General features: G+C 43.3%; 1 long non-coding RNA gene across 2 annotated transcripts in view; it reads right to left on the bottom strand.

Annotated features, from left to right (window-relative positions):
* Positions 1–523: 523 nt before the first annotated feature.
* Positions 524–21,206, bottom strand: part of LOC307181289 — a 492,089-nt gene continuing 471,406 nt past the window's right edge. For both annotated transcript variants that reach the window (XR_013826334.1, XR_013826335.1), the window contains exon 5: positions 524–604. This is a non-coding gene — a long non-coding RNA (uncharacterized lncRNA). The remainder of the gene's footprint in view (positions 605–21,206) is intronic.

Raw genomic sequence — 21,206 nt, 5'->3', positions numbered from 1 at the left:
CGATTTCAGGAGGTAGACTGGAATTGCATTGAAAGCATAGGAAAAGAGGCAGAACGTCCACAATGATGCACTTGGCCAAAAAGGGCGTATGCGTTTTTTCCTGAATATATTCAGGAAAAAACGCATACGCCCTTTTTGGCCAACCAAGCAAGCTTGCAAAGGAAATCTGCACTACAATGAAGTCTCACTTCCCCCCGGTCAAAAGGGCCATCTGAAAAAAGTGTAAAATCCAGAAAGGCAGGACAGGCCATGGAGAACTGGGAGCCTTGTTATGCTGATGGGCGGGATATAAATTGCCAACAGACACTAGGGGGAAGTGTATGGTGTTTCCTGAAACATCTAAAAAACAAAGCAACAGAGCCTAGGGCAGTTCCACTTATGGTCCTATAGCTTAGGGAAATTAAAATCAAAAAGACACAGCAGCCCAAAGTTTGGAACGGCTCTGTTTACAAGAACCTCGTTTACAGTACTTATTCAACATCGCAGAAAGTGAAAAATGGATAAAGAAGTTGTGGTATTTACTTACAAAGCAATATCACTCAGCAATGAAATCTATGTCATCAGGCCCTTAGCAGCACAATGAGTGGATTCAGGTATGATGATTCTAAGTGAAATAAGTCACACAGAAAAAGAAACATCATAAGATATCAGTAATACACGGAATGTAAACTTGGCTACACAGGAACTGAATTACAGAACAGAACAGGGTCTCAAATTTAGAAAACCAACTTATGCTTGCTTAAGGGAAAAGGTGAGTTGGGGTGCTGCATAAAACCAGAGATTGAAATGAGCACAGATAAAGTTCCTTAAGCCAAATATGGAATAGACAAGAGCTACTCCTTGCTCAACGAAATGGACTCAACACCCCATATTAAACGCCTAAGAATGTACCTGACTAGTAAGTATCTTAAAACCTATGGATTGCTATGTCTCCGAAAGAGAATCAAGCATGTGTACAGGGGCATAAACGCAGCAGTGATAGGATTGGAGAGGTTCAGTGAGCAAATGAAGACCCTTTGAAGTCATATTGCATGGTACCAATTCCACGGGTCTCAACTCTCCAGGTTTAAGGTATTCTTCCTTCAGCAAAAACATGCATGTGGAACCCAGAGTATGATCAACCGTGTGAACGGGAGACGTGTTCAAATATGTCTCAGTTTTCCTCCCCTGGTACTCGGGTGCAACATTCCAGACGCTTTACTAACACTCTCCCCACTTGGAGAGTCAGCGCCTTTAACCTCCTGTTTGGCCCAGTTTGCAATTTCTGCGGAAGATGAACAGGAATAGCGAGAACCAATGAGAGACTAGCTGTAGGTGTCTGGACGGGCAAATTTAACTATCATTTCCCACCAGGAAGAGGAATTAACCAAAGGCTCAGCGTGCCGTGCCGGAACCAGATTAGGGCCTGAAGCCATCCTGTGGTGTTGTGGCCAGCTCAAAAGAAAGCGAGTTGAAGAAAGGAGCTCAGGGGCACTGTCATTCACAAACCTGCAGAGTTATAAATGACAGCTATCGTCCAAAAATATACTGAAGTAAGGCTGCCAAGAGGACTTGAAAGCAGGGCAGATATGCAGGAAACCGATTTCAGGAGGTAGACTGGAATTGCATTGAAAGCATAGGAAAAGAGGCAGACCGTCCACAATGATGCACTTGGCCAAAAAGGGCGTATGCGTTTTTTCCTGAATATATTCAGGAAAAAACGCATACGCCCTTTTTGGCCAACCAAGCAAGCTTGCAAAGGAAATCTGCACTACAATGAAGTCTCACTTCCCCCCGGTCAAAAGGGCCATCTGAAAAAAGTGTAAAATCCAGAAAGGCATGACAGGCCATGGAGAACTGGGAGCCTTGTTATGCTGATGGGTGGGATGTAAATTGCCAACAGACACTAGGGAGAAGTGTATGGTGTTTCCTGTAACATCTAAGAAACAAAGCAACAGAGCCTAGGGCAGTTCCACTTATGGTCCTATAGCTTAGGGAAATTAAAATCAAAAAGACACAGCCAGCCCAAAGTTTGGAACGCCTCTGTTTACAAGAACCTCGTTTACTGTACATGTTCAATATCACAGAAAGTGAAAAATGGATAAAGAACTTGTGGTATTTACTTACAAAGCAATATCACTCAGCAATGAAATCTATGTCATCAGGCCCTTAGCAGCATAATGAGTGGATTCAGGTATGATGATTCTAACTGAAATAAGTCACACAGAAAAAGAAACATCATAAGATATCAGTAATACACGGAATGTAGACTTGGCCACACAGGAACTGAATTCCAAAACAGAACAGGGTCTCAAATTTAGAAAACCAACTTATGCTTGCTTAAGGGGAAAGGTGAGTTGGGGTGCTGCATAAAACCAGAGATTGAAATGAGCACAGATAAAGTTCCTTAAGCCAAATATGGAATAGACAAGAGCTACTTCTTGCTCAACGAAAAGGACTCAACACCGCATATTAAACGCCTAAGAATGTACCTGACTAGTAAGTATCTTAAAACCTATGGATTGCTATGTCTCTGAAAGAGAATCAAGCATGTGTACAGTGGCATAAATGCACCAGTGATAGGATTGGAGAGGTTCGGTGAGCAAATGAAGACCCTTTGAAGTCATATTGCATGGTACCCATTCCACGGGTCTCAACTCTCCAGGTTTAAGGTATTCTTCCTTCAGCTAAAACATGCATGTGGAACCTAGAGCATGATCAACTATGTGATCGGGAGACGTGTTCAAATATGTCTCAGTTTTCGTACCCTGGTACTCGGGTGCAACATTCCAGACGCTTTACTAACACTCTCCCGACTTGGAGAGTCAGTCCCTTTAACCTCCTGTTTGGCCCAGTTTGCAGTTTCTGCGGAAGATGAACAGGAATAGGGAGAACCAATGAGAGACAAGATGGAGGTGTCTGGACGGGCAAATTTAACTCTCATTTCCTACCAGGAAGAGGAATTAACAAAAGGTTCAGCGTGCCGTGCCAGAACCAGATTAGGGCCTGAAGCCATCCTGCGGTGTTGCGGCCAGATCACAAGAAAGCGAGTTGAAGAAAAGAGCTCAGGGGCACTGTAATTCACAAACCTGCAGAGTTATAAATGACAGCTATCATCCAAAAATATACTGAAGTAAGGCTGCCAAGAGGACTTGAAAGCGGGGCAGAATTGCAGGAAACCGATTTCAGAAGGTAGACTGGAATTGCATTGAAAGCATAGGAAAAGAGGCAGAACGTCCACAATGATGCACTTGACCAAAAGGGCGTATGCGTTTTTTCCTGAATATATTCAGGAAAAAACGCATACGCCCTTTTTGGCCAACCAAGCAAGCTTGCAAAGGAAATCTGCACTACAATGAAGTCTCACTTCCCCCCGGTCAAAAGGGCCATCTGAAAAAAGTGTAAAATCCAGAAAGGCAGGACAGGCCATGGAGAACTGGGAGCCTTGTTATGCTGATGGGCGGGATGTAAATTGCCAACAGACACTCGGGAGAAGTGTATGGTGTTTCCTGAAACTTCTAAAAAACAAAGCAACAGAGCCTAAGGCACTTCCACTTATGGTCCTATAGCTTAGGGAAATTAAAATCAAAAAGACACAGCCACCCCAAAATTTGGAACAGCTCTGTTTACAAGAACCTCGTTTACAGTACAAGTTCAACATCGCAGAAAGTGAAAAATGGATAAAGAACTTGTGGTATTTACTTACAAAGCAATATCACTCAGCAATGAAATCTATGTCATCAGGCCCTTAGCAGCACAATGAGTGGATTCAGGTATGATGATTCTAACTGAAATAAGTCACACAGAAAAAGAAACATCATAAGATATCAGTAATACACGGAATGTAAACTTGGCTACACAGGAACTGAATTACAGAACAGAACAGGGTCTCAAATTTAGAAAACCAACTTATGCTTGCTTAAGGGGAAAGGTGAGTTGGGGTGCTGCATAAAACCAGAGATTGAAATAAGCACAGATAAAGTTCCTTAAGCCAAATATGGAATAGACAAGAGCTACTCCTTGCTCAAAGAAAAGGACTCAACACCCCATATTAAACGCCTAAGAATGTACCTGACTAGTAAGTATCTTAAAACCTATGGATTGCTATGTCTCCGAAAGGGAATCAAGCATGTGTACAGGGGCATAAACACAGCAGTGATAGGATTGGAGAGATTCGGTGAGCAAATGAAGGCCCTTTGTAGTCATATTGCATGGTACCCATTCCACGGGTTTCAACTACCCAGTTTTAAGGTATTCTTCCTTCAGCTAAAACATGCATGTGGAACCTAGAGTATGATTAACCATGTGATCGGGAGATGTGTTCAAATATGTCTCAGTTTTCGTACCCTGGTACTCGGGTGCAACATTCCAGACGCTTTACTAACACTCTCCCCACTTGGAGAGTCAGTACCTTTAACCTCCTGTTTCGCCCAGTTTGCAATTTCTGCGGAAGATGAACAGGAATAGCGAGAACCAATGAGAGACTAGCTGGAGGTGTCTGGACGGGCAAATTTAACTCTCATTTCCTACCAGGAAGAGGAATTAACCAAAGGCTCAGCGTGCCGGGCTAGAACCAAATTAGGGCCTGAAGCCATCCTGCGGTGTTGCGGCCAGGTCAAAAGAAAGCGAGTTGAAGAAAGGAGCTCAGGGGCACTGTAATTCACAAACGTGCAGAGTTATAAATGACAGCTATCGTCCAAAAATATACTGAAGTAAGGCTGCCAAGAGGACTTGAAAGCGGGGCAGAATTGCAGGAAACCGATTTTAGGAGGTAGACTGGAATTGCATTGAAAGCATAGGAAAAGAGGCAGAACGTCCACAATGATGCACTTGGCCAAAAAGGGCGTATGCGTTTTTTCCTGAATATATTCAGGAAAAAACGCATACACCCTTTTTGGCCAACCAAGCAAGCTTGCAAAGGAAATCTGCACTACAATGAAGTCTCACTTCCCCCCGGTCAAAAGGGCCATCTGAAAAAAGTGTAAAATCCAGAAAGGCAGGACAGGTCATGGAGAACTGGGAGCCTTGTTATGCTGATGGGCGGGATGTAAATTGCCAACAGACACTCGGGAGAAGTGTATGGTGTTTCCTGAAACATCTAAAAAACAAAGCAACAGAGCCTAGGGCACTTCCACTTATGGTCCTATAGCTTAGGGAAATTAAAATCAAAAAGACACAGCCACCCCAAAGTTTGGGACGCCTCTGTTTACAAGAACCTCGTTTACCGTACAAGTTCAATATCACAGAAAGTGAAAAATGGATAAAGAACTTGTGGTACTTACGTACAATGCCGTATCACTCAGCAATGAAATCTATGTCATCAGGCCCGTAGCAGCATAATGAGTGGATTCAGGTACGATGATTCTAACTGAAATAAGTCACACAGAAAAAGAAACATCATAAGATATCACTAATACACGGAATGTAACTTGGCTACACAGGAACTGAATTCCAAAACAGAACAGGGTCTCAAATTTAGAAAACCAACTTATGCTTGCTTAAGGGGAAAGGTGAGTTGGGGTGCTGCATAAAACCAGAGATTGAAATGAGCACAGATAAAGTTCCTTAAGCCAAATATGGAATAGACAAGAGCTACTCCTTGCTCAACGAAATGGACTCAACTCCCCATATTAAACGCCTAAGAATGTACCTGACTAGTAAGTATCTTAAAACCTATGGATTGCTATGTCTCCGAAAGAGAATCAAGCATGTGTACAGGGGCATAAACGCAGCAGTGATAGGATTGGAGAGATTCGGTGAGCAAATGAAGACGCTTTGAAGTCATATTGCATGGTACCCATTCCACGGGTTTCAACTACCCAGTTTTAAGGTATTCTTCCTTCAGCTAAAACATGTATGTGGAACCTAGAGTATGATCAACCATGTGATCGGGAGATGTGTTCAAATATGTCTCAGTTTTCGTACCCTGGTACTCGGGTGCAAAATTCCAGACGCTTTACTAACACTCTCCCGACTTGGAGAGTCAGTCCCTTTAACCTCCTGTTTGGCCCAGTTTGCAGTTTCTGCGGAAGACGAACAGGAATAGGGAGAACCAATGAGAGACAAGATGGAGGTGTCTGGACGGGCAAATTTAACTCTCATTTCCTACCAGGAAGAGGAATTAACAAAAGGTTCAGCGTGCCGTGCCAGAACCAGATTAGGGCCTGAAGCCATCCAGCGGTGTTGCGGCCAGGTCACAAGAAAGCGAGTTGAAGAAAAGAGCTCAGGGGCACTGTAATTCACAAACCTGCAGAGTTATAAATGACAGGTATCATCCAAAAATATACTGAAGTAAGGCTGCCAAGAGGACTTGAAAGCGGGGCAGAATTGCAGGAAACTGATTTCAGAAGGTAGACTGGAATTGCATTGAAAGCATAGGAAAAGAGGCAGAACGTCCACAATGATGCACTTGACCAAAAGGGCGTATGCGTTTTTTCCTGAATATATTCAGGAAAAAACGCATACGCCCTTTTTGGCCAACCAAGCAAGCTTGCAAAGGAAATCTGCACTACAATGAAGTCTCACTTCCCCCCGGTCAAAAGGGCCATCTGAAAAAAGTGTAAAATCCAGAAAGGCAGGACAGGCCATGGAGAACTGGGAGCCTTGTTATGCTGATGGGCGGGATGTAAATTGCCAACAGACACTCGGGAGAAGTGTATGGTGTTTCCTGAAACTTCTAAAAAACAAAGCAACAGAGCCTAAGGCACTTCCACTTATGGTCCTATAGCTTAGGGAAATTAAAATCAAAAAGACACAGCCACCCCAAAATTTGGAACAGCTCTGTTTACAAGAACCTCGTTTACAGTACAAGTTCAACATCGCAGAAAGTGAAAAATGGATAAAGAACTTGTGGTATTTACTTACAAAGCAATATCACTCAGCAATGAAATCTATGTCATCAGGCCCTTAGCAGCACAATGAGTGGATTCAGGTATGATGATTCTAACTGAAATAAGTCACACAGAAAAAGAAACATCATAAGATATCAGTAATACACGGAATGTAAACTTGGCTACACAGGAACTGAATTACAGAACAGAACAGGGTCTCAAATTTAGAAAACCAACTTATGCTTGCTTAAGGGGAAAGGTGAGTAGGGGTGCTGCATAAAACCAGAGATTGAAATAAGCACAGATAAAGTTCCTTAAGCCAAATATGGAATAGACAAGAGCTACTCCTTGCTCAAAGAAAAGGACTCAACACCCCATATTAAACGCCTAAGAATGTACCTGACTAGTAAGTATCTTAAAACCTATGGATTGCTATGTCTCTGAAAGGGAATCAAGCATGTGTACAGGGGCATAAACACAGCAGTGATAGGATTGGAGAGATTCGGTGAGCAAATGAAGGCCCTTTGTAGTCATATTGCATGGTACCCATTCCACGGGTTTCAACTACCCAGTTTTAAGGTATTCTTCCTTCAGCTAAAACATGCATGTGGAACCTAGAGTATGATTAACCATGTGATCGGGAGATGTGTTCAAATATGTCTCAGTTTTCGTACCCTGGTACTCGGGTGCAACATTCCAGACGCTTTACTAACACTCTCCCCACTTGGAGAGTCAGTACCTTTAACCTCCTGTTTCGCCCAGTTTGCAATTTCTGCGGAAGATGAACAGGAATAGCGAGAACCAATGAGAGACTAGCTGGAGGTGTCTGGACGGGCAAATTTAACTCTCATTTCCTACCAGGAAGAGGAATTAACCAAAGGCTCAGCGTGCCGGGCTAGAACCAAATTAGGGCCTGAAGCCATCCTGCGGTGTTGCGGCCAGGTCAAAAGAAAGCGAGTTGAAGAAAGGAGCTCAGGGGCACTGTAATTCACAAACCTGCAGAGTTATAAATGACAGCTATCGTCCAAAAATATACTGAAGTAAGGCTGCCAAGAGGACTTGAAAGCGGGGCAGAATTGCAGGAAACTGATTTCAGGAGGTAGACTGGAATTGCATTGAAAGCATAGGAAAAGAGGCAGAACGTCCACAATGATGCACTTGGCCAAAAAGGGCGTATGCGTTTTTTCCTGAATATATTCAGGAAAAAACGCATACGCCCTTTTTGGCCAACCAAGCAAGCTTGCAAAGGAAATCTGCACTACAATGAAGTCTCACTTCCCCCCGGTCAAAAGGGCCATCTGAAAAAAGTGTAAAATCCAGAAAGGCAGGACAGGTCATGGAGAACTGGGAGCCTTGTTATGCTGATGGGCGGGATGTAAATTGCCAACAGACACTCGGGAGAAGTGTATGGTGTTTCCTGAAACATCTAAAAAACAAAGCAACAGAGCCTAGGGCACTTCCACTTATGGTCCTATAGCTTAGGGAAATTAAAATCAAAAAGACACAGCCACCCCAAAGTTTGGGACGCCTCTGTTTACAAGAACCTCGTTTACCGTACAAGTTCAATATCACAGAAAGTGAAAAATGGATAAAGAACTTGTGGTACTTACGTACAATGCCGTATCACTCAGCAATGAAATCTATGTCATCAGGCCCGTAGCAGCATAATGAGTGGATTCAGGTACGATGATTCTAACTGAAATAAGTCACACAGAAAAAGAAACATCATAAGATATCACTAATACACGGAATGTAACTTGGCTACACAGGAACTGAATTCCAAAACAGAACAGGGTCTCAAATTTAGAAAACCAACTTATGCTTGCTTAAGGGGAAAGGTGAGTTGGGGTGCTGCATAAAACCAGAGATTGAAATGAGCACAGATAAAGTTCCTTAAGCCAAATATGGAATAGACAAGAGCTACTCCTTGCTCAACGAAATGGACTCAACTCCCCATATTAAACGCCTAAGAATGTACCTGACTAGTAAGTATCTTAAAACCTATGGATTGCTATGTCTCCGAAAGAGAATCAAGCATGTGTACAGGGGCATAAACGCAGCAGTGATAGGATTGGAGAGATTCGGTGAGCAACTGAAGACCCTTTGAAGTCATATTGCATGGTACCCATTCCACGGGTTTCAACTACCCAGTTTTAAGGTATTCTTCCTTCAGCTAAAACATGCATGTGGAACCTAGAGTATGATCAACCATGTGATCGGGAGATGTGTTCAAATATGTCTCAGTTTTCGTACCCTGGTACTCGGGTGCAAAATTCCAGACGCTTTACTAACACTCTCCCGACTTGGAGAGTCAGTCCCTTTAACCTCCTGTTTGGCCCAGTTTGCAGTTTCTGCGGAAGATGAACAGGAATAGGGAGAACCAATGAGAGACAAGATGGAGGTGTCTGGACGGGCAAATTTAACTCTCATTTCCTACCAGGAAGAGGAATTAACAAAAGGCTCAGCGTGCCGTGCCAGAACCAGATTAGGGCCTGAAGCCATCCAGCGGTGTTGCGGCCAGGTCACAAGAAAGCGAGTTGAAGAAAAGAGCTCAGGGGCACTGTAATTCACAAACCTGCAGAGTTATAAATGACAGCTATCATCCAAAAATATACTGAAGTAAGGCTGCCAAGAGGACTTAAAAGCGGGGCAGAATTGCAGGAAACTGATTTCAGAAGGTAGACTGGAATTGCATTGAAAGCATAGGAAAAGAGGCAGAACGTCCACAATGATGCACTTGACCAAAAGGGCGTATGCGTTTTTTCCTGAATATATTCAGGAAAAAACGCATACGCCCTTTTTGGCCAACCAAGCAAGCTTGCAAAGGAAATCTGCACTACAATGAAGTCTCACTTCCCCCCGGTCAAAAGGGCCATCTGAAAAAAGTGTAAAATGCAGAAAGGCAGGACAGGCCATGGAGAACTGGGAGCCTTGTTATGCTGATGGGCGGGATGTAAATTGCCAACAGACACTCGGGAGAAGCCTATGGTGTTTCCTGAAACATCTAAAAAACAAAGCAACAGAGCCTAGGGCACTTCCACTTATGGTCCTATAGCTTAGGGAAATTAAAATCAAAAAGACACAGCCACCCCAAAGTTTGGGACGCCTCTGTTTAAAAGAACCTCGTTTACAGTACAAGTTCAACATCGCAGAAAGTGAAAAATAGATAAAGAACTTTTGGTATTTACTTACAAAGCAATATCACTCAGCAATGAAATATATGTCATCAGGCCCGTAGCAGCGTAATGAGTGTATTCAGGTACGATGATTCTAACTGAAATAAGTCACACAGAAAAAGAAACATCATAAGATATCAGTAATACACGGAATGTAAACTTGGCTACACAGGAACTGAATTACAGAACAGAACAGGGTCTCAAATTTAGAAAACCAACTTATGCTTGCTTAAGGGGAAAGGTGAGTTGGGGTGCTGCATAAAACCAGAGATTGAAATGAGCACAGATAAAGTTCCTTAAGCCAAATATGGAATAGACAAGAGCTACTCCTTGCTCAACGAAATGGACTCAACACTGCATATTAAATGCCTAAGAATGTACCTGACTAGTAAGTATCTTAAAACCTATGGATTCCTATGTCTCTGAAAGAGAATCAAGCATGTGTACAGGGGCATAAACGCAGCAGTGATAGGATTGGAGAGGTTCGGTGAGCAAATGAAGACCCTTTGAAGTCATATTGCATGGTACCCATTCCACGGGTTTCAACTACCCAGGTTTAAGGTATTCTTCCTTCAGCTAAAACATGCATGTGGAACCTAGAGTATGATCAATTGTGTGATTGGGAGACGTGTTCAAATATGTCTCAGTTTTCCTCCCCTGGTACTCGGGTGCAACATTCCAGACGCTTTACTAACACTCTCCCAACTTGGAGAGTCAGCGCCTTTAACCTCCTGTTTGGCCCAGTTTGCAATTTCTGTGGAAGATGAACAGGAATAGGGAGAACCAATGACAGACTAGCTGGAGGTGTCTGGACATGCAAATTTAACTCTCATTTCCCACCAGGAAGAGGAAATAACCAAAGGCTCAGCATGCCGTGCCGGAACCAGATTAGGGCCTGAAGCCATCCTGCGGTGTTGTGGCCAGCTCAAAAGAAAGCGAGTTGAAGAAAGGAGCTCAGGGGCACTGTAATTCACAAACCTGCAGAGTTATAAATGACAGCTATCATCCAAAAATATACTGAAGTAAGGCTGCCAAGTGGACTTGAAAGCAGGGCACAATTGCAGGAAACCGATTTCAGGAGGTAGACTGGAATTGCATTGAAAGCATAGGAAAAGAGGCGGAACGTCCACAATGATGCACTTGGCCAAAAAGGGCGTATGCGTTTTTTCCTGAATATATTCAGGAAAAAACGCATACGCCCTTTTTGGCCAACCAACCAAGCTTGCAAAGGAAATCTGCACTACAATGAAGTCTCACTTCCCCCCAGTCAAAAGGGCCATCAGAAAAAAGTGTAAAATCCACAAAGGCAGGACAGGCCATGGAGAACTGGGAGCCTTGTTATGCTGATGGGCGGGATGTAAATTGCCAACAGACACTCGGGAGAAGTGTATGGTGTTTCCTGAAACATCTAAAAAACAAAGCAACAGAGCCTAGGGCAGTTCCACTTATGGTCCTATAGCTTAGGGAAATTAAAATCAAAAAGACACAGCAACTCCAAAGTTTGGGACGCCTCTGTTTACAAGAACCTCGTTTACCGTACAAGTTCAATATCACAGAAAGTGAAAAATGGATAAAGAACTTGTGGTACTTACGTACAATGCAGCATCACTCAGCAATGAAATCTATGTCATCAGGCCCGTAGCAGCATAATGAGTGGATTCAGGTACGATGATTCTAACTGAAATAAGTCACACAGAAAAAGAAACATCAAAAGATATCAGTAATACACGGAATGTAAACTTGGCTACACAGGAACTGAATTACAGAACAGAACAGGGTCTTAAATTTAGAAAACCAACTTATGCTTGCTTAAGGGGAAAGGTGAGTTGGGGTGCTGCATAAAACCAGAGATTGAAATGAGCACGGATAAAGTTCCTTAAGCCAAATATGGAATAGACAAGAGCTATTCCTTGCTCAACGAAATGGACTCAACACCCCATATTAAACGCCTAAGAATGTACCTGACTAGTAAGTATCTTAAAACCTATGGATTGCTATGTCTCCAAAAGAGAATCAAGCGTGTGTACAGGGACATAAACGCAGCAGTGATAGGATTGGAGAGGTTCGGTGAGCAAATGAAGACCCTTTGAAGTCATATTGCATGGTACCCATTCCACGGGTCTCAACTCTCCAGATTTAAGGTATTCTTCCTTCAGCTAAAACATGCATGTGGAACCCAGAGTATGATCAACCGTGTGAACGGGAGACGTGTTCAAATATGTCTCAGTTTTCCTCCCCTGGTACTCGGGTGCAACATTCCATACGCTTTACTAACACTCTCCCCACTTGGAGAGTCAGCGCCTTTAACCTCCTGTTTGGCCCAGTTTGCAATTTCTGTGGAAGATGAACAGGAATAGGGAGAACCAATGAGAGACTAGCTGGAGGTGTCTGGACGGGCAAATTTAACTCTCATTTCCCACCAGGAAGAGGAAATAACCAAAGTCTCAGCATGCCATGCCGGAAACAGATTAGGGCCTGAAGCCATCCTGCGGTGTTGCGGCCAGCTCAAAAGAAAGCGAGATGAAGAAAGGAGCTCAGGGGCACTGTAATTCACAAACCTGCAGAGTTATAAATGACAGCTATCGTCCAAAAATATACTGAAGTAAGGCTGCCAAGAGGACTTGAAAGCGGGGCAGAATTGCAGGAAACCGATTTCAGGAGGTAGACTGGAATTGCATTGAAAGCATAGAAAAAGAGGCAGAATGTCCACAATGATGCACTTGGCCAAAAAGGGCGTATGCGTTTTTTCCTGAATATATTCAGGAAAAAACGCATACGCCCTTTTTGGCCAACCAACCAAGCTTGCAAAGGAAATCTGCACTACAATGAAGTCTCACTTCCCCCCAGTCAAAAGGGCCATCAGAAAAAAGTGTAAAATCCACAAAGGCAGGACAGGCCATGGAGAACTGGGAGCCTTGTTATGCTGATGGGCGGGATGTAAATTGCCAACAGACACTGGGGAGAAGTGTATGGTGTTTCCTGAAACATCTAAAAAACAAAGCAACAGAGCCTAGGGCACTTCCACTTATGGTCCTATAGCTTAGGGAAATTAAAATCAAAAAGACACAGCAACTCCAAAGTTTGGGACGCCTCTGTTTACAAGAACCTCGTTTACCGTACAAGTTCAATATCACAGAAAGTGAAAAATGGATAAAGAACTTGTGGTACTTACGTACAATGCAGCATCACTCAGCAATGAAATCTATGTCATCAGGCCCGTAGCAGCATAATGAGTGGATTCAGGTATGATGATTCTAACTGAAATAAGTCACACAGAAAAAGAAACATCAAAAGATATCAGTAATACACGGAATGTAAACTTGGCTACACAGGAACTGAATTACAGAACAGAACAGGGTCTTAAATTTAGAAAACCAACTTATGCTTGCTTAAGGGGAAAGGTGAGTTGGGGTGCTGCATAAAACCAGAGATTGAAATGAGCACGGATAAAGTTCCTTAAGCCAAATATGGAATAGACAAGAGCTATTCCTTGCTCAACGAAATGGACTCAACACCCCATATTAAACGCCTAAGAATGTACCTGACTAGTAAGTATCTTAAAACCTATGGATTGCTATGTCTCCAAAAGAGAATCAAGCGTGTGTACAGGGACATAAACGCAGCAGTGATAGGATTGGAGAGGTTCGGTGAGCAAATGAAGACCCTTTGAAGTCATATTGCATGGTACCCATTCCACGGGTCTCAACTCTCCAGATTTAAGGTATTCTTCCTTCAGCTAAAACATGCATGTGGAACCCAGAGTATGATCAACCGTGTGAACGGGAGACGTGTTCAAATATGTCTCAGTTTTCCTCCCCTGGTACTCGGGTGCAACATTCCATACGCTTTACTAACACTCTCCCCACTTGGAGAGTCAGCGCCTTTAACCTCCTGTTTGGCCCAGTTTGCAATTTCTGTGGAAGATGAACAGGAATAGGGAGAACCAATGAGAGACTAGCTGGAGGTGTCTGGACGGGCAAATTTAACTCTCATTTCCCACCAGGAAGAGGAAATAACCAAAGTCTCAGCATGCCATGCCGGAAACAGATTAGGGCCTGAAGCCATCCTGCGGTGTTGCGGCCAGCTCAAAAGAAAGCGAGATGAAGAAAGGAGCTCAGGGGCACTGTAATTCACAAACCTGCAGAGTTATAAATGACAGCTATCGTCCAAAAATATACTGAAGTAAGGCTGCCAAGAGGACTTGAAAGCGGGGCAGAATTGCAGGAAACCGATTTCAGGAGGTAGACTGGAATTGCATTGAAAGCATAGAAAAAGAGGCAGAATGTCCACAATGATGCACTTCGCCAAAAAGGGCGTATGCGTTTTTTCCTGAATATATTCAGGATAAAACGCATATGCCCTTTTTGGCCAACCAAGCAAGCTTGCAAAGGAAATCTGCACTACAATGAAGTCTCACTTCCCCCCGGTCAAAAGGGCCATCTGAAAAAAGTGTAAAATCCAGAAAGGCAGGACAGGCCATGGAGAACTGGGAGCCTTGTTATGCTGATGGGTGGGATGTAAATTGCCAACAGACACTCGGGAGAAGTGTATGGTGTTTCCTGAAACATCTAAAAAACAAAGCAACAGAGCCTAGGGCACTTCCACTTATGGTCCTATAGCTTAGGGAAATTAAAATCAAAAAGACACAGCCACCCCAAAGTTTGGGACGCCTCTGTTTACAAGAACCTCGTTTTCAGTACAAGTTCAACATCGCAGAAAGTGAAAAATGGATAAAGAAGTTGTGGTATTTACTTACAAAGCAATATCACTCAGCAATGAAATCTATGTCATCAGGCCCTTAGTAGCACAATGAGTGGATTCAGGTATGATGATTCTAACTGAAATAAGTCACACAGAAAAAGAAACACCATAAGATATCAGTAATACACGGAATGTAAACTTGGCTACACAGGAACTGAATTACAGAACAGAACAGGGTTTCAAATTTAGAAAACCAACTTATGCTTGCTTAAGGGGAAAGGTGAGTTGGGGTGCTGCATAAAACCAGAGATTGAAATGAGCACAGATAAAGTTCCTTAAGCCAAATATGGAATAGACAAGAGCTACTCCTTGCTCAACGAAATGGACTCAACACCCCATATTAAACGCCTAAGAATGTACCTGACTAGTAAGTATCTTAAAACCTATGGATTGCTATGTCTCCAAAAGAGAATCAAGCGTGTGTACAGGGGCATAAACGCAGCAGTGATAGGATTGGAGAGGTTCGGTGAGCAAATGAAGACCCTTTGAAGTCATATTGCATGGTACCCATTACACGGGTCTCAACTCTCCAGGTTTAAGGTATTCTTCCTTCAGCTAAAACATGCATGTGGAACCTAGAGCATGATCAACTATGTGATCGGGAGACGTGTTCAAATATGTCTCAGTTTTCGTACCCTGGTACTCGGGTGCAACATTCCAGACGCTTTACTAACACTCTCCCGACTTGGAGAGTCAGTCCCTTTAACCTCCTGTTTGGCCCAGTTTGCAGTTTCTGCGGAAGATGAACAGGAATAGGGAGAACCAATGAGAGACTAGCTGGAGGTGTCTGGACGGGCAAATTTAACTCTCATTTCCTACCAGGAAGAGGAATTAACAAAAGGTTCAGCGTGCCGTGCCAGAACCAGATTAGGGCCTGAAGCCATTCTGCGGTGTTGCGGCCAGATCACAAGAAAGCGAGTTGAAGAAAAGAGCTCAGGGGCACTGTAATTCACAAACCTGCAGAGTTATAAATGACAGCTATCATCCAAAAATATACTGAAGTAAGGCTGCCAAGAGGACTTGAAAGCGGGGCAGAATTGCAGGAAACCGATTTCAGAAGGTAGACTGGAATTGCATTGAAAGCATAGGAAAAGAGGCAGAACGTCCCCAATGATGCACTTGACCAAAAGGGCGTATGCGTTTTTTCCTGAATATATTCAGGAAAACACGCATACGCCCTTTTTGGCCAACCAAGCAAGCTTGCAAAGGAAATCTGCACTACAATGAAGTCTCACTTCCCCCCGGTCAAAAGGGCCATCTGAAAAAAGTGTAAAATCCAGAAAGGCAGGACAGGCCATGGAGAACTGGGAGCCTTGTTATGCTAATGGGTGGGATGTAAATTGCCAACAGACACTAGGGAGAAGTGTATGGTGTTTCCTGAAACTTCTAAAAAACAAAGCAACAGAGCCTAAGGCACTTCCACTTATGGTCCTATAGCTTAGGGAAATTAAAATCAAAAAGACACAGCCACCCCAAAATTTGGAACAGCTCTGTTTACAAGAACCTCGTTTACAGTACAAGTTCAACATCGCAGAAAGTGAAAAATGGATAAAGAACTTGTGGTATTTACTTACAAAGCAATATCACTCAGCAATGAAATCTATGTCATCAGGACCTTAGCAGCACAATGAGTGGATTCAGGTATGATGATTCTAACTGAAATAAGTCACACAGAAAAAGAAACATCATAAGATATCAGTAATACACGGAATGTAAACTTGGCTACACAGGAACTGAATTACAGAACAGAACAGGGTCTCAAATTTAGAAAACCAACTTATGCTTGCTTAAGGGGAAAGGTGAGTTGGGGTGCTGCATAAAACCAGAGATTGAAATAAGCACAGATAAAGTTCCTTAAGCCAAATATGGAATAGACAAGAGCTACTCCTTGCTCAACGAAAAGGACTCAACACCCCATATTAAACGCCTAAGAATGTACCTGACTAGTACGTATCTTAAAACCTATGGATTGCTATGTCTCCGAAAGGGAATCAAGCATGTGTACAGGGGCATAAACACAGCAGTGATAGGATTGGAGAGATTCGGTGAGCAAATGAAGGCCCTTTGTAGTCATATTGCATGGTACCCATTCCACGGGTTTCAACTACCCAGTTTTAAGGTATTCTTCCTTCAGCTAAAACATGCATGTGGAACCTAGAGTATGATTAACCATGTGATCGGGAGATGTGTTCAAATATGTCTCAGTTTTCGTACCCTGGTACTCGGGTGCAACATTCCAGACGCTTTACTAACACTCTCCCGACTTGGAGAGTCAGTACCTTTAACCTCCTGTTTGGCCCAGTTTGCAATTTCTGCGGAAGATGAACAGGAATAGCGAGAACCAATGAGAGACTAGCTGGAGGTGTCTGGACGGGCAAATTTAACTCTCATTTCCTACCAGGAAGAGGAATTAACCAAAGGCTCAGCGTGCCGGGCTAGAACCAAATTAGCGCCTGAAGCCATCCTGAGGTGTTGCGGCCAGGTCAAAAGAAAGCGAGTTGAAGAAAGGAGCTCAGGGGCACTGTAATTCACAAACCTGCAGAGTTATAAATGACAGCTATCGTCCAAAAATATACTGAAGTAAGGCTGCCAAGAGGACTTGAAAGCGGGGCAGAATTGCAGGAAACCGATTTCAGGAGGTAGACTGGAATTGCATTGAAAGCATAGGAAAAGAGGCAGAACGTCCACAATGATGCACTTGGCCAAAAAGGGCGTATGCGTTTTTTCCTGAATATATTCAGGAAAAAACGCATACGCCCTTTTTGGCCAACCAAGCAAGCTTGCAAAGGAAATCTGCACTACAATGAAGTCTCACTTCCCCCCAGTCAAAAGGGCCATCTGAAAAAAGTGTAAAATCCAGAAAGGCAGGACAGGTCATGGAGAACTGGGAGCCTTGTTATGCTGATGGGCGGGATGTAAATTGCCAACAGACACTCCGGAGAAGTGTATGGTGTTCCCTGAAACATCTAAAAAACAAAGCAACAGAGCCTAGGGCACTTCCACTTATGGTCCTATAGCTTAGGGAAATTAAAATCAAAAAGACACAGCCACCCCAAAGTTTGGGACGCCTCTGTTTACAAGAACCTCGTTTACCGTACAAGTTCAATATCACAGAAAGTGAAAAATGGATAAAGAACTTGTAGTACTTACGTACAATGCCGTATCACTCAGCAATGAAATCTATGTCATCAGGCCCGTAGCAGCATAATGAGTGGATTCAGGTACGATGATTCTAACTGAAATAAGTCACAGAGAAAAAGAAACATCATAAGATATCACTAATACACGGAATGTAACTTGGCTACACAGGAACTGAATTCCAAAACAGAACAGGGTCTCAAATTTAGAAAACCAACTTATGCTTGCTTAAGGGGAAAGGTGAGTTGGGGTGCTGCATAAAACCAGAGATTGAAATGAGCACAGATAAAGTTCCTTAAGCCAAATATGGAATAGACAAGAGCTACACCTTGCTCAACGAAATGGACTCAACTCCCCATATTAAACGCCTAAGAATGTACCTGACTAGTAAGTATCTTAAAACCTATGGATTGCTATGTCTCGGAAAGAGAATCAAGCATGTGTACAGGGGCATAAACGCAGCAGTGATAGGATTGGAGAGATTCGGTGAGCAAATGAAGACGCTTTGAAGTCATATTGCATGGTACCCATTCCACGGGTTTCAACTACCCAGTTTTAAGGTATTCTTCCTTCAGCTAAAACATGCATGTGGAACCTAGAGTATGATCAACCATGTGATCGGGAGACGTGTTCAAATATGTCTCAGTTTTCGTACCCTGGTACTCGAGTGCAACATTCCAGACGCTTTACTAACACTCTCCCGACTTGGAGAGTCAGTCCCTTTAACCTCCTGTTTGGCCCAGTTTGCAATTTCTGCGGAAGATGAACAGGAATAGCGAGAACCAATGAGAGACAAGCTGGAGGTGTCTGGACGGGCAAATTTAACTCTCATTTCCTACCAGGAAGAGGAATTAACCGAAGGCTCAGCGTGCCTTGCCGGAACCAGATTAGGGCCTGAAGCCATCCTGCGGTGTTGCGGCCAGTCACAAGAAAGCGAGTTGAAGAAAGAAGCTCAGGGGCACTGTAATTCACAAACCTGCAGAGTTATAAATGACAGCTATCGTCCAAAAATATACTGAAGTAAGGCTGCCAAGAGGACTTGAAAGCGGGGCAGAATTGCAGGAAACCGATTTCAGGAGGTAGACTGGAATTGCATTGAAAGCATAGGAAAAGAGGCAGAACGTCCACAATGATGCACTTGGCCAAAAAGGGCGTATGCCTTTTCTCCTGAATATATTCAGGAGAAAAGGCATACGCCCTTTCTGGGCAACCAAGCAAGCTTGCAAAGGAAATCTGCACTACAATGAAGTCTCACTTCCCCCCTGGTGAAAAGGGCCATCTGAAAAAAGTGTAAAATCCAGAAAGGCAGGACAGGCCATGGAGAACTGGGAGCCTTGTTATGCTGATGGGCGGGATGTAAATTGCCAACAGACACTCGGGAGAAGTGTATGGTGTTTCCTGAAACATCTAAAAAACAAAGCAACAGAGCCTAGGGCACTTCCACTTATGGTCCTTTAGCTTAGGGAAATTAAAATCAAAAAGACACAGCCACCCCAAAGTTTGGGACGCCTCTGTTTACAAGAAACTCATTTACAGTACAAGTTCAACATCGCAGAAAGTGAAAAATGGATAAAGAAGTTGTGATATTTACTTACAAAGCAATATCACTCAGCAATGAAATCTATGTCATCAGGCCCTTAGCAGCACAATGAGTGGATTCAGGTATGATGATTCTAACTGAAATAAGTCACACAGAAAAAGAAACATCAAAAGATATCAGTAATACACGGAATGTAAACTTGGCTACACAGGAACTGAATTACAGAACAGAACAGGGTCTTAAATTTAGAAAACCAACTTATGCTTGCTTAAGGGGAAAGGTGAGTTGGGGTGCTGCATAAAACCAGAGATTGAAATGAGCACAGATAAAGTTCCTTAAGCCAAATAAGGAATAGACAAGTGCTACTCCTTGCTCAACGAAATGGACTCAACACCGCATATTAAACGCCTAAGAATGTACCTGACTAGTAAGTATCTTAAAACCTATGGATTGCTATGTCTCCAAAAGAGAATCAAGCATGTGTACAGGGGCATAAACGCAGCAGTGATAGGATTGGAGAGGTTCGGTGAACAAATGAAGACCCTTTGAAGTCATATTGCATGGTACCCATTGAACGGGTTTCACCTTCCCAGGTTTAAGGTATTCTTCCTTCAGCTAAAACATGCATGTGGAACCTAGAGTATGATCAACCATGTGATCGGGAGACGTATTCAAATATGTCTCAGTTTTCGTACCCTGGTACTTGGGTGCAACATTCCAGACGCTTTACTAACACTCTCCCGACTTGGAGAGTCAGTCCCTTTAACCTCCTGTTTGGCCCAGTTTGCAATTTCTGCGGAAGATGAACAGGAATAGCGAGAACCAATGAGAGACTAGCTGGAGGTGTCTGGACGGGCAAATTTAACTCATTTCCCACCAGGAAGAGGAATTAACCAAAGGCTCAGCGTGCCGTGCCGGAACCAGATTAGGGCCTGAAGCCATCCTGTGGTATTGCGGCCAGCTCACAAGAAAGCGAGTTGAAGAAAGGAGCTCAGGGGCACTGTAATGCACAAACCTGCAGAGTTATAAATGACAGCTATCGTCCAAAAATATACTGAAGTAAGGCTGCCAAGAGGACTTGAAAGTGGGGCAGAATTGCAGGAAACCAATTTCAGGAGGTAGACTGGAATTGCATTGAAAGCATAGGTAAAGAGGCAGAACGTCCACAATGATGCACTTGGCCAAAAAGGGCATATGCGTTTTTTCCTGAATATATTCAGGAAAAAACGCATATGAACTTTTTGGCCAACCAAGCAAGCTTGCAAAGGAAATCTGCACTACAATGAAGTCTCACTTCCCCCCGGTCAAAAGGGCCATCTGAAAAAAGTGTAAAATCCAGAAAGGCAGGACAAGCCATGGAGAACTGGGAGCCTTGTTATGCTGATGGGCGGGATGTAAATTGCCAACAGACACTCGGGAGAAGTGTATGGTGTTTCCTGAAACATCTAAAAAACAAAGCAACAGAGCCTAGGGCAGTTCCACTTATGGTCCTATAGCTTAGGGAAATTAAAATCAAAAAGACACAGCCACCCCAAAGTTTGGGACGCCTCTGTTTACAAGAACCTCGTTTACCGTACAAGTTCAATATCACAGAAAGTGAAAAATGGATAAAGAACTTGTGGTACTTACGTACAATGCAGTATCACTCAGCAATGAAATCTATGTCATCAGGCCCGTAGCAGCATAATGAGTGGATTCAGGTACGATGATTCTAACAGAAATAAGTCACACAGAAAAAGAAACATCATAAGATATCAGTAATACACGGAATGTAAACTTGGC

Source organism: Stenella coeruleoalba (assembly GCF_951394435.1).
Source record: "Stenella coeruleoalba genome assembly, contig: scaffold_82, whole genome shotgun sequence".
Classification (NCBI taxonomy): domain Eukaryota; kingdom Metazoa; phylum Chordata; class Mammalia; order Artiodactyla; family Delphinidae; genus Stenella; species Stenella coeruleoalba.
Note: the sequence above shows the minus strand (reverse complement) of the source record. Positions and strands in the feature narration are given on the sequence as shown.